Source organism: Myxocyprinus asiaticus, chromosome 30, assembly GCF_019703515.2.
Source record: "Myxocyprinus asiaticus isolate MX2 ecotype Aquarium Trade chromosome 30, UBuf_Myxa_2, whole genome shotgun sequence".
Lineage (NCBI taxonomy): Eukaryota > Metazoa > Chordata > Actinopteri > Cypriniformes > Catostomidae > Myxocyprinus > Myxocyprinus asiaticus.
In genome coordinates, this window is record NC_059373.1 from 33,555,111 (window position 1) to 33,567,710 (window position 12,600).

At 37.7% G+C, this 12,600-nt stretch overlaps 1 protein-coding gene across 3 annotated transcripts in view; it reads right to left on the bottom strand.

Annotated features, from left to right (window-relative positions):
• Positions 1-12,600, bottom strand: part of LOC127420911 (atrial natriuretic peptide receptor 1-like) — a 181,197-nt gene that overhangs the window by 117,397 nt on the left and 51,200 nt on the right. The window lies entirely within an intron of this gene.

Sequence of the window (12,600 nt, forward strand, 5' to 3'; positions counted from 1 at the left end):
CTGAACATTATTTATGAAAAATAGAAGCCTAAACATATTTAGAAACTTTAACTACAACTGCCACAGTTGTAATAATAAAATTCTAATAGATTCCACCTAATAGATTAGCATATTTAGGCTAATATGAACTGCAACATTTTTCCCAAAACACCACAGTTACTGCTGTAAAATCATGATACATTTTAATAAGGTCGATGATGTGGATTTAAAAAAACTTTTTTTTTTTCTTTTTTTTTTGCCACGTCAAAATAATCTAGCAGAGCCGATCCCTTGCATGAGTTGTTCTGTGATGGAACATGCGAGTTGCACCACACTTGCACGAAAAACAGGCTCCTGTCTCGCTGCACAAATGCGTGTCTTGAGAAGCATATTTAGCGCATAAACGGAAGATGAATATCATTAAATTAGTTTCAGCAGCCTTAAATTCCATCTGGGTGGCCGGCGAAAATTTTGAACAACATTCAAGCATTTCCATCTGGTTTTAGGGGTAGGTCAGGGTTGGGGATGGCAAGAGGGTTAGGGCAATGATTGTTTGATAGGAATGTTGTTCCAGGACCAACGGACATTGTTACATCATGGAACATGTCCTAATAAATCACGATGTGTCATGAAAATGCTTGGCTCAAAAGATTGTCGTTAAAGCTTCAGCCCTAAGCCCAATGCTGTGTTCCATTCAACTCTGAAAATTGGAACTTCCAATATCCTACTTGGAAAAGTGCAACAGAATAGCTGAGTTCAGAATTGCATAATACCCAAACTACCCGTCCTGCTTCTGCCATGGCATACCATCTGTATATCTCAGCAGAAATTGAGATTCATCAGACCAGGCTATGTTTTTCCAGTCTTTAACTGTCCAGTTTTGGTGAGCCTGTGCTCACTGCAGCCTCAGCTTTCTGTTCTTGGCTGACAGAAGTGGAACCCGACGTGGTCTTCTGCTGTTGAAGCCCATCCGCCTCAAGGTTTGACATGTTGTGCATTCTGAGATGCTATTCTGCTCACTACAATTGTACAGAGCGGTTATCTGAGTTACTGTAGCCTTTCTGTCAGTTCAAACCAGTCTGGCCATTATCCATTTACCTCTCTCATCAACAAAGCATTTCCATCTGCAGAACTGCCGCTCACTGGATGTTTTTTGTTTTTGGTACCATTTTAAGTAAATTCTAGAAACTGTTGTGCATGAAAATCCCAGGAGATCAGCAGTTACAGAAATACTCAAACCAGCCCATCTGGCACCAAACATTTTTCCCCATTCTCATGGTTGATGTGACCATTAACTGAAGCTCCTGACCCGTATCTGCATAATTTTATGCATTGCACTGCTGCCACATGATTGGCTGATTAGATAATCGCATGAATAAGTAAATGTACAGGTGTTCGTAATAAAGTGCTCTGTGAGTGTGTATCGCACACCTGTTTTTGAATCCCACACAACAATAGGGCTTGAAAAACATTCATCTATCTATATTCAACACTTCCCTACCTGATGTTTTGTTTTTTACAGTTAATGACCTGTCCTGAAATATAATTATCAAAAGGCACCTTAAAAATCTATTTTTGTAAATTATTTAGTTATTTGGAAGAGACAAAGAGGGTGAGAAGATTTTATTTTCATTTTCTGCTTTCATTCTTCTTTCCACAGAATATTTTGGGGTCATAGTAGTGGGGGAGGGATGGCTGGTCACAATAACAGAAGAGCAACATACAGTATGTCTGGCATGTGAAGCAGTGGGGACTGGGAGTTGTGCTTCATGCTCATAATTGCCAAACTGGGGTCAGATCACGGCAATTACCCGCAGACCCCGCACTTAACGACAGGATTAATGAGTAAGTGGTGAGGCATCAATTACAACAGCAGCTTCAGAAACGATACAAAAGACAAAGAATGAGAGAGGAAAAGACAGTAGGGTAGACTTCCATTGCAAGAATGACTTTTATGACATTCAGTGCCACTAATGGCTCTTGGACGTGTGCATTCTTGCCAATGCGAATGGAACACTGTCTTCTATGCTGCTAATGAATCTACGTTGCAATGGCCAAAATAAATTATATTAGCTGACAACACAAGAATATAAAGAGACAACACATCTTTCTATTATAGTGTTCGGTTGGCAAAGAAATTACTCTTATGAGATGGATGTTTTTAATGAATCAGTCAAAAAACTAATAAATCATTATTTTCAACATGTCCAACTCAAAATTAATCGAAAACTGCTACTTAATTATGTGTAGTTAAGGTGTGTGCATTAAAGCAAAAGGAACTATCCTCAAAGAACCGGAATCGTTAAATGGAATCGAAACCCAAATCGTAAAATTCCTCATGACTCCCATACACAGAGGAGAGGAAATGAATAGAGGAAGGACTGGAATGATACACTGTCATCTCTATCTCTCTCTCTCTCTCATAGTGACTCTGCATCACCTGTTGAAGAGAACCTTTGAAAGACTCCATTATTGTGCAGTAATTTCATAAATAATTGATCATGGAGGAATTCCTGGTGACAGAAGATAAAGTGCTGTATCTGTTGCTATGGTGCTCGGAAAAAGACTTTGATCCCTGTGTTTACACAACTGATTTATGTCCAACCTCAAAGACATAATAAAACAATCAAATCCTGCAACAATAACAAAAAGCATTTGTGTCTCTCAGGTGTGGAGTATCAGTGCTGCATCAGTGGATTCACGGCAGGTGGGACTTAAATAACAGTGACAGATGTGAGCGGGCTCATTATTTCGGATGAAATGATTACCAAACAGGACCATGACAGCTCTTTATTTATGATGCACTGAGTAAAATACACTGGCATAAGTCATAAGTCATTATCATAAGTCATTAGTCAAAGGCATAAGTCATTATCCTCTACGCGACTGGACGAATAATGTCTTAACTTCACGTATATGGAATAGAATTTTGAACGAACACAAGAGCTCTGTCACCACACTCATGCTAGTTGAATTGTAGATTATTTTCTATCAATCTATCAGGTAGTGCACTTTGATGATCAGTACCCATGTCTTTGTAATCTTCAGAAACACGGTGAGATGCCTTCTTAGAAAGCATTTAAAGGCATCATAGGCACGTTACTGGCATGAAGGATGCTCCAAAAGGTAGGCAGCAAAATTATGCTGCCTTATGAGATACCTTGTTTTGGTCAAAATCTAATTAAAATAGATTATTTTACCCAATATTTGAGTGTGCTTTGTATTTTTATGCTAATGGACAATTTTCACCAGCTGGTCTCATGAACATTACGTGACTGTGGCAACATTTTTGCAAAATGAAATTACGTGCTTCATTACACGTTCGGCTGCAGTTTTCCCATGAAATGTTGATTAAATGGGGTTTAATGAGTACCGGTAAAACGTACCTCCCTAGCCTAAAACCTTAACCCAAAACTAACCAACAGTGATCTACAATTAAATGAGGCGGACACAAAATAGACATCCTTACCCTTAACCAATGTCTACGCCTAACCGATAGTGTCCAAAAACTAAATGAGAAATGAAAAGTAAATTTCCGCTCCCATGTGTCAGCTTGCATGCTTGACTTGTCTCGACCCACATACTTCAGAGTCCAAAGTCCAACAGTCTATGAGGTGAACTACTGCACAAGCTAATCACATTGGAATAAGGGTGCAAATGTAGGTGAGTCTGTAATACAACGTTAAAAGGTATCGTTTTTCAAATGATTATATAAAAAGTGTTTCTATATCATAACATAGCAGTGTGTGAGTAATAGTGTGAAAAATAAGTGTTTACAAAGTAATAATCAGCCGTTGAACACATGATGTGTGTGAAAGTGAATAAAATGCACAATTGTTAGTACTTCTAGTGTTAATTTCACTAGAAAACTGTGAAGAATTTGGCACGTAATAGTCTGTTTACAAAAATGTAGTTAAAGTTACGTTCATTCTATAAGACTAGGTTGCTTTTCACTGATTTTGATGACGTTAATTAAGCAGGGTAAATCCAGCAATTTGTTTTTTCTGCTCTTAATATACATTACGTGATGTTGGTATAAAAAGGTTCTATCTGCCTACAGATGTTTTGAGATACAGATCTTTAAAGTTTTATACTCTGGCTAGTAGGGATGGGCATTCATCAATAATTTGGTATTAGAATATTTAAGCTCATAAAAAACGAATACTAAAATATTCTATTATTTAAATGAAGGTAATTTATGAGAAAGAGATTCTGTGAAATAAATTTTTTTAATCATTAAGGTTGCGTCACCATTGAAAAAACAAGCTTCTAATTACATCCAAAACAAGCTTATAATATTTCCTGTGTTTTTTTGTTGTTGTTGAAAACATTTAAACAAGCAATGTGCGAAAACACAAAAGTATAGAATGAAAGCATTTAAGCTCACGCAAAGCGAAGAAAAAGAAAATGCTAATACGGTAGACTGACACAATTTACATACAGGACAAATATAAACACTCGGCATATAATAGTTATGTTTATATTGTATCTCATGTCATGATTTGTTGAGAAAAACAAGCATATCCGTATACTCAGTAAACTATACTCATTTATACACACCAGTTTAAATGATGGAATGTCCCTTACCAGCGTATATAAGCTCGTACATTGGGGGAATACTGGAGATTTACGTGCAGGGAAACCCCACTATTGCAGCGCAATTCCGTGCGGGTTGCAACAGAAAGTTAAGAAAACAAACACAGCAACAACTGTGGAATATCTATAAAAATAGCTAAACAACGGAAAAAAAAAAAGTATTTCTCGGATGCCTTGTTTGTTGTTTTCAGAAGCGTCGCAGGGATTACGTTGCTACAGGGATGCTGCTTTCTGACGAGCTGCACATATACGGGAGTAATTTAAACAGGAACCCAGCTTTCTCGTAGTAAGCCACACTCTCACAATAACCTGCTTTTTGGCATCCATAAACGTACTGACAGAACGGTTTGCTCATCAAATGTGATCAACTTGTGTCCACACTCAACGGCGCCACCCAGTGCATTCTGTTATAACTGCCAGTTTTAGTTTGTGCGTTCAGGTTTTAACATGCATCTCACTGTATACAGGTGCATCTCAATAAATTAGAATGTCATGGAAAAGTTCATTTATTTCAGTAATTCAGCTCAAATTGTGAAACTCGTGTATTAAATAAATTCAATGCACACAGACTGAAGTAGTTTAAGTCTTTGGTTCTTTTAATTGTGATGACTTTGGCTCACATTTAACAAAAACCCACCAATTCACTATCTCAAAAAATTAGAATATGGTGACATGCCAATCAGCTAATCAACTCAAAACCCCTGCAAAGGTTTCCTGAGCCTTCAAAATGGTCTCTCAGTTTGGTTCACTAGGCTACACAATCATGGGGAAGACTGCTGATCTGACAGTTGTCCAGAAGACAATCATTGACACCCTTCACAAGGAGGGTAAGCCACAAACATTCATTGCCAAAGAAGCTGGCTGTTCACAGAGTGCTGTATCCAAGCATGTTAACAGAAAGTTGAGTGGAAGGAAAAAGTGTGGAAGAAAAAGATGCACAACCAACCGAGAGAACCGCAGCCTTATGATTGTCAAGCAAAATCGATTCAAGATTTGGGTGAACTTCACAAGGAATGGACTGAGGCTGGGGTCAAGGCATCAAGAGCCACCACACACAGACATGTCAAGGAATTTGGCTACAGTTGTCGTATTCCTCTTGTTAAGCCACTCCTGAACCACAGACAACATCAGAGGCGTCTTACCTGGTCTAAGGAGAAGAAGAACTGGACTGTTGCCCAGTGTTCCAAAGTCCTCTTTTCAGATGAGAGCAAGTTTTGTATTTCATTTGGAAACCAAGGTCCTAGAGTCTGGAGGAAGGGTGGAGAAGCTCATAGCCCAAGTTGCTTGAAGTCCAGTGTTAAGTTTCCACAGTCTGTGATGATTTGGGGTGCAATGTCATCTGCTGGTGTTGGTCCATTGTGTTTTTTGAAAACCAAAGTCACTGCACCCGTTTACCAAGAAATTTTGGAGCACTTCATGCTTCCTTCTGCTGACCAGCTTTTTAAAGATGCTGATTTTCCCACACTGCCAAAAGCACCAAAAGTTGGTTAAATGACCATGGTGTTGGTGTGCTTGACTGGCCAGCAAACTCACCAGACCTGAACCCCATAGAGAATCTATGGGGTATTGTCAAGAGGAAAATGAGAAACAAGAGACCAAAAAATGCAGATGAGCTGAAGGCCACTGTCAAAGAAACCTGGGCTTCCATACCACCTCAGCAGTGCCACAAACTGATCACCTCCATGCCACGCCGAATTGAGGCAGTAATTAAAGCAAAAGGAGCCCCTACCAAGTATTGAGTACATATACAGTAAATGAACATACTTTCCAGAAGGCCAACAATTCACTAAAAATGTTTTTTTTATTGGTCTTATGATGTATTCTAATTTTTTGAGATAGTGAATTGGTGGGTTTTTGTTAAATGTGAGCCAAAATCATCACAATTAAAAGAACCAAAGACTTAAACTACTTCAGTCTGTGTGCACTGAATTTACTTAATACACGAGTTTCACAATTTGAGTTGAATTACTGAAATAAATGAACTTTTCCACGACATTCTAATTTATTGAGATGCACCTGTATATGGCCAGCAAAGCAAAACTTTGTGAAGTTCGAATAGTATTTTTACTTTTCGAATAATTATTGCAGAACAAATACTCGAGTATTCGACTACTCGTGCACATCCCTACTGGCTATCAGACTGAATATTTTGCAATAAAATTGTAATTCTGTATATTGTATATATATTTACAATCCACAACTTAAAATGAATAGTTTTATATTTTTCCAGTGTTAATTTGATTCACCTTGGAGCTGGTTGATTTGGTTCACAACTTAGAACTCTTATTAATAACTTTATGAAATCCATATGGAAAAAATAAAATAAATGGGAAAAATACTTCCGGAACCAAGAAGGCCATTAAAGCAGGCAGTCACTTTTTCACTCTAGAGTACATTTTTATTTTGCTGTTAGAGCAAAAGGCAACACTGTTTTAACATTCGCTATCTTCTCCCATTTTACTACCTCTATACTTCAGCTGAGCCATTTACCCTGTGATAGTTTGCTTGCAAGTTTTAAACCCAGAAATGATAAAACAGTCCATTAGAATGCCTTGTTGTTAGCTTAGCAACATGCTAACATTAAACATCATTGGAATCAATTGTGCAGAGTCTTCTGTGTGCTTCACGTGAGGAGAGCTATTGGTGTGGCAATAAGAGTTGCTGCCTAGAGCGTTCAAAATCAGACACTTACAGTGAGGCTCCATAACAGTTAGGATGCTGCCTTAAAAGGCAACTGTTTATGTAGGCAGCAGACAACAAGGCAGCACACTATAGGTTTTTTGAACAGAGCTAGTTTTATGTATGGATTTGCAAAGATTTTGGCTGTTAGTGATAGATGAAATGTTTAGTTCTAACCCCCCTGTTTCTTCCTGTGTTTATCTGATCTTAATCACTGGGTGACACTAATTAAGAGAAATCTCCACACCTCATTCCACTAATCAACAGCCAATCAGTATCAAAGCCCAGTCAAATGCAATTTACGGCAATATACCATTCAGGGCTGGCAGCTATTCTGATGTAATTTCACTGTCAGTGGTGATGGCCTGTTGAAAATCTAGCTGAATTGTTGACTCTGGCTTAATCAGTATTTAGGAAGCCAGCTCCCAATGGTACAGATGACTGAATAAGAGTTTTTCTTTGTTCAGAATATAATATTAGAATACTGTGCAGTATATATTCTACACTGTAAATGATTGTTGTTGTTTTTACAGTATTATTGCTGTATTTCCAACTGCAAATTACTATAGATACTGTTTACAGTATGTTACTGTCAGACTGATCTGTATTCATTAGGAAAAAATTAGTGATAAAATAATTACAGTAATTTACTGTTAAAATGCATGAGAACTTTGACAATGTCAAATCTGCACATACACAATTTAGAGGGGAAATTTGTGGTATTATTCAGTGATCTGTTATCAAAAAGATGAAACCCTGGAGATGTCTTCTCTGCATTGGACTTATACAATTGCATAAAAAGTAGAACTGTATGGGAAGGCACCTGGCAAGCTATGAACGATGAGCCTGCACTCGACTCCTCGTCACTTCAGGCTTGAGTGGAGCAGAAGCAAAGCGATCTCTTTTCGACTAAACCAGATGAGCACCAAAAATTGCACAAAACATCTTTTAGCAGTTTATAACCATTTTTTCAAACATTCATCATTTGACAATGAAGATCTGCATGTAATTTTTGACAAGTAGCTTTGTAACAATAAAGCTTACATTCTCTAAACATACAAGTTCACTTACAAGTTTTGAAGTACAATAAGTAACCAAATTACCTTGTCTGTGAACATATGTTGTTGTATTTACACTGGTTGAACGTGTGCAACTCGTTTGATGCCCCGTTGTTTTTATTTTGATGTGCTGCAGAGTTATCCCGGCCACTTTATTTGACCTGTCCATCAAAAATAAAGTTATGTTATGTACAAATAACATGTGTTAATGTTTTGCTCGGAAGTTTATTCGATATGTATGTAACTTCTAACTCAGTCTTTTCTGAATGATGCGCAACCTTGGTTGAGAGTGTATTCTCTCCTCGATTTAAAAACAACACTGAGGTTACATGATATAAATAGATTTTTGTATTTTGTTCTCTAGGTCTGGACAAGCAAAGAACTGGAGTGTTCTTTCAGTCATTTGGACACCTGGTGAACTTAATATTGAAGTTTTTGAATGGACTATATGTGTGAAGTCATAATTTACCTTTATGAGTAACATTTATGTGATATTTAAGTTCACATTGATAAGTTCTCATTGTGTAATAAATGTTCTTCTTGCAAAAAGGCCTCAATTGTTTCATTCTTTTTTTTTTTTTTTTTACTTGTAATAGATAGGAGTTAGTTACTCTGTAGACTAAAACTGTGCTTACTGTGGTTAGTTCTACAATATGGACACTTCAATTTAATATACAACATACAGACAATTACCATAATTAATTTTACTGTACAGCTAATATACTGTATTTTAATATACATCATACAATTACCATAATTAATTTTACTGTACAGCTAATATACTGTATTTTAATATACATCATACAAACAACTATTGTAATTAATTTTACAGTACTGTAAATCATTATACAGTATGCTGTAAACTACTGTAGATAGTTTTACAGTAATTTTACTGTGGTATGGAATACAGCAGTTTGCTGGCTATTTGTTGCCAGTAAGTTACTGTTGATTTTATGTCAAATTTTTTACAGTGTATTTTGCCCTATTTTCTAACAATAATTTGTGAAACAGAATGCATTATAATAAATGTTTGCTATGTTGTTTTCACATGACCTCATCTCAGAAATAAAAATGGTTACTATGCATTGTACCACATTAAAATGTCATTAGAGTCACTGATGAGATTTTAAAAATCACAGCCGGTAGTACTTTGTTCATTCGTTGAGCACACTGCATTGTGGCTTAGGCCAGGCATACACTGTGCGAGTTCTGACACTTGGGAGGTCGTGAGCCCCTGCACATGTTACGTGTCAGTTTATCTGATAATCGTACAGATGCAGTGGTACACGAAACGACTTTACGACCTGACGAATTCCGAAGCAATCGCATGATTTTTCACGCTATTTATCATTATAAGACATAAAGCCAGAGGAGGACATTGCTTTAATTCCATGTAGCTTGTGATCTAGAAATAAAAAAGAAGACTGGCAAGGCCAGGGGCTGCATTATCCGAAAACTCAACTGCCGATTTAAAAAAAAAAAAAACGAAAAAAGGTATTTATTACAAATGCTGTCTGATGTTTGACAGATTCAGATTTCGAGGGGAGGATGTGTGATTTCATAACTGCATACATCAGTCATAATGTCAGTGTGTCACTGCATGATAATATAGTGCACAAAATGTTCAAGACTAAAAAGAAAATGCGGAAAATTCGTGCATCGTTTCTGCCAGTTACTTGGATTTAATCTAAGCACAAACATGACGTTTAGTGCAGAATTCTGCCTGTATTATTCAGCTTTAGATGTAGGCTACATCCTTCTCATCTGTGTCACTGTTTGCATGTTGATAGCAGACATGCTGAAGAAGATCTGTGAGGTCTTGTCCATGTGAATGCGCTTTAAAGCCGCACTTAGCCAAGTTGAAAAATCTTAGTTTAGCGCAGCGGTTGATTGACAGGTGGAACTTTAAACCTAGAAGTCCTTGGTTTCACCAGACTCGCACTTAGGGAGTTGAAAAAAATCACATTGTATGTATACAATTAAAACAGATGCTATATCCCCCTAAATGTTGCCCTAGAACTGAAACGAATGCAAGTATGACGAATAAAAATAGGCCATGACGGAAATGTCAAAACTCTGTCCGTCAGAGTGATAAAAATTGTTTTTTAGTGCAAACCGTTTGGCAAATGATTTGTTTAAAGAGCAGAGAACAGCATGGTCTTTCTGCAGAATCCTTCCCAGTGATGTGGTCCTGAATAATATGGGAAAAACACAGTTTCAACACAATTTTCTTCCAATGTATAAAAGCTTCATGAACACTCAGTTTTTATTGATCGTGTGAGTTATAACACCTTCTCCTGATTGGTCGACTTCAGGTACAGTAGATCGCCAAATCGGCTCGTTCAACTGCACACACTTTACAAGATCAAGCCGACAGCGGGCAAATTTTTTAGACATTTTGAAAAATTATCGGGAGGTCGTGAGCTGCTCTTAAGCCACTCGGCTCCGCTCATAATTCCTCTCACACGATGCGAGCTGCGACCACAGGAGCACCAACGATTTCAATGCGATCTCTCTTGACTGGAAAAAAATCGTTATATATTGTATAGGCCTACTTCACATTTTGGCAAATGTTGTAGGTCACCCTGGTACCCCATTCATACAGGAAATGTGCATACTGCACACAAATACATATTGCATTCTGCAGAAATAGTAACAGTACTTTGGTAGTATGCTATTCCGAAAAAAGTCCTTTAACCAGTAGTCATGTAAACTCCCTTTTCATGATAAAATGTTTATAAAGGACCTGTTTGTACTTGTACAAAATATTGTTGGCACATCAAACCTCCCATATTTGCTGGGAAATATTTGATATATTTCATTTTTTCCTTCTTAGTCATATTTAATGTAAGAAGACAGTGCTGGGAATAGTTTATGACATGACTGACATAAAAATTACCTCTTGTTGTTTTGCTCTGCATTTCTTCATTTTTCATTTCATGCTGTCACCGCTCTCTCGTCAGATTGAGTCACTTTGCATAAACAGCATTTTGTGCATTTTTTCCCCCCAATAGTCGGATAAAATCAGTTTGAGTAGACCTCAAATGACTGGCCAAAGGTAAAATTATTCAATCAGATGTGACCACTATGACAGACCTGCCATGTATATGGCCCCTTTGAGATCTTGAATCAAAAAAATCTTAGCAAGTACAAACAACTCAATGACAAAGTTACGAATGCAAACACAATATTTTATATCAAACACTCTCCTTCCCCTCAATAATTAGGTTCCCAGGCCATTAACAAGACATCATACATAGACTCTGCTTCCCAAAACTACCATTCATACAAGTCAGTGTTGACAGAATGTTTAGATGTGGAGGAGTATTCAGGACTGTTTAAGCAGCCTCATATTGTACAAGGGGCTTTACCATTCTTGACTCATGTACCAACACAGTCCAAAAAAAAAAAAAAAAAAACACCCATGGGAACTCACAATACACAATCTTCTCCAAGCTTAGACAAACAAGCTCTATTGCAAAACCTAGTGAGCTGCATTACCGTATAATGCCTACACAGGCAACTACCAAGGAAGCATCCTAACCATCATGAAACCTCATGAATGACAGTTTTCTCAACATGAAGCCCACATAAGACTTGACTCAAAATGTATCCTGTTTCGACATTAGCATGTTACTTATGTAGTAGCATAATATTCATATAAGTATATACAATTTTATAATTTGATTGAAGTATATCGGAAGCTCCTAGCAACCAAACTGCAGAGGATAAACAATGCTACGCAATGCAAGCCTCAACAAAGAGGATCATTTACCATGTTTTGCACATTTGTCTAAGCAAATGTTTGCTAAAGTGCAAATCATTGATGCACTTTATTAACTTAAAATCCTGTTTATCATTACCTGTGTATCTCCCTGGCTGCCGTTACTGATGTCAAACACCAGCAAAATTAGAGTTTTGAGTTCCCTATCTGTCACTCACTCGACGTTGTGTCGATGAAGTGACACTAGGGGTCACTCTTGGGAGCCCCAAACACCTCTGATCTTTGAGAAAAGACCAATGGGAATTGGCGAGTGGAATTTGCATGCCACTCCCCCGGACATACGGGTATAAAAGTTGCTGGCTCGCAACCACTCATTCAGATTTTCTCTTCGGAGCCGAGCGGTTGTATTTCAGCAAGCTGAATTCCTCTGCCGATTCATTCACCTCTACAAAAGCTGTTGGATTTATGGCGCATTACAGCGGCTTCTCCCCCTCGCGCACCGGTGGAGTGCAGAGAACGCCCCTGGGTGCTTCGGCAGTCTAAAAGAGTATAAATTTTTGCAAT